At 41.3% G+C, this 2,154-nt stretch overlaps 1 long non-coding RNA gene across 2 annotated transcripts in view; it reads left to right on the plus strand.

Moving 5' to 3' along the window:
• Positions 1-1,812: 1,812 nt before the first annotated feature.
• Positions 1,813-2,154, plus strand: part of LOC118241259 — a 29,414-nt gene continuing 29,072 nt past the window's right edge. Inside the window, exon 1 of one of the 2 annotated variants that reach the window (XR_004775941.1) lies at positions 1,813-2,154. This exon is cut by the window's right edge and continues 27 nt beyond it. This is a non-coding gene — a long non-coding RNA (uncharacterized LOC118241259). The other variant, XR_004775940.1, reaches the window with a different exon arrangement.

Here is a 2,154-nt window from a genome sequence, read left to right on the forward strand (position 1 = left end):
TGTCGCGCGCCGGGACTTAAAGAGCTCCGTTGTGTGAGGAAAGAGAAAAAAATCATTTTGCTGGAAAAAATCTCTTAAAGCAACAGCGAACACGTTTCTACACCAGCGCTGATTGGCTGCTTATGATACCCTTGTATCGCCTATCGGGGGGCGGGACTTCTGCAACAAATCATCTACGATATCAGGCCTCTTAGGGTATTAAGATTCATAGAGAACTTAATATTTTCAAGACTGACATAGCCTCCATCAACAAATGCATGAATTTATGCGCTGAGTGGCTATTATTTGATGACCCGCAAGAAAAGCTAGTGATATCTGTACCTATAATCACTTTTTTATTTTTATTTTTTTATTTATTTATTTTTTTGTGGTGCGGGGCGAAAAACTTGTGCGTGAAATGCGTGATACACATTAGTGTTAGAGACCTCTGTTTCATGCCACGGACACGTCCAAAACAGCCATAAGGGTTTGCTTAGAAAATCAGAATACAATCAAAATAAAAAATCAGAAAATTAGAATTAAGTTTTACAGTCAAATTAATGATTTAATTGTTACACAGTTGTAATGATTAAATAAAATGATTATTATTAAATTAAAAGCAAATATGAACTATAATATTATTAGGCATCCAGATGCTTATTCACAGTTTATTGACTGCATTATATATTTTGCATTAATTTACTCGCTAAACGGTATCATATGTTAACGTGATATGTCTGTTTTTTGTTTGTTTGTTTGTTTTTATGCTATGTTTTGTTTTGCTTAATAGTGTGTGTGCTGTTTGTGTATGTTTTAGCAAACATGTTTTGGGCTGAATGTGTATGTTTTAGCAAACATGTTTTGGGCTGAAAAACAAAGTTTCGAGTTATCTGTATTTTCAAGAAATCCACGACAGTTAACTGTTGCTGATTGGTGTCATCGTGACAGACTGTTCCGCCGCGTCTTTGAAGTCTTTCCTTAGAGATTTGAGCTCTAAGACTTAATTATCCGCATGCGCTTGTCTCACACTGGAGCGTTGTTGAAACTAGCTCACCGCTGTGACCTCTTCAGCCGCGGGGTAAAACAGAGGTCATAAAGGGCAGTCAGGGGTACCCACCAGCTCCTACCTCGTGGAGCGCCCCTGAATCTGTCAGCAGGTCAAACCTTCAGCCAGTGGCCTGCCAAGAGCTCGCGCACCTGCTGTGCGCAATAACGTCCTCAAGAGTAGCGTACCTTTACGCATGACGCATGCTCGCGACAGAATGTCTGTGGACATGAATGAATTATAAGATGAAATAGCGTGGCAAATAGCCTACGTTTTAACCATACCGTCAATAAAAAAGAAAGTAAATTAGCAGAACGGTAGAAAAATCCAATTTATATATTACAGTGTACAGAGGCTGTAGTAAATATTAATTTGATTCTAACAATTTTAGCTAGTTGGAGTGTTTTCACTTCAGTATGCCGTGGGCCGCTACTATTCTCGCGCTCTAGGATTGAAACACAAACCGCCGGTTAACAGTCCACTGTTGCACGCGTTTGTGTTAGATTTATAATTGCATCAGTGCACAGTCACTTAAATACACAGAGAACGCATTTAAAACCAAACAGCATTTGCAGAAAATACAGAAAGAAGAGACGAGGCAGAAGACGGGCCTAACGCACACAAACACACGCGCTGTTCTGCTTAACAATAACCCCTTGTATTTCCATCTCACGACGCCCTCCCTCTTTTCTCCAAAAATCACTGCCTTTTTCATTATCCATGAATGTTGACTCTGATAAGGGAATCCTAACCATGAGTGCATCTCTCTGTCTCGCGCTCTCCCTCTCTTTCTCATTCCAGCTTTCCTTCTCTTTGCTCCCTTTGTTGTATCTCAGGTGAATTGTAATCATGTGATCAAACGAACACCCCCCCCCCCTTCCATTACCCCCTTAAATGAAAAAATCAGGAACAAAAAGCAGTTCTGTGTATATAAAAAAAGAAAAGAGAAAAGACGCGCGTGTCTCGTCAGAGCGTCTTTCTCCTAGTGTCCCTTCAAACGCACAGATATACAGAAAAATGCTGCGGCACCTTTCTCCCGCGCGCGGATATACGGCTCTCACCGCGCGCATGCAGACGTCCTGCGGGGGGGAACTAAATCTTCCACTCCGGTTGACTGCCCGGTTCCTCCG

Source organism: Electrophorus electricus, chromosome 4 (genome assembly GCF_013358815.1).
Source record: "Electrophorus electricus isolate fEleEle1 chromosome 4, fEleEle1.pri, whole genome shotgun sequence".
NCBI lineage: Eukaryota > Metazoa > Chordata > Actinopteri > Gymnotiformes > Gymnotidae > Electrophorus > Electrophorus electricus.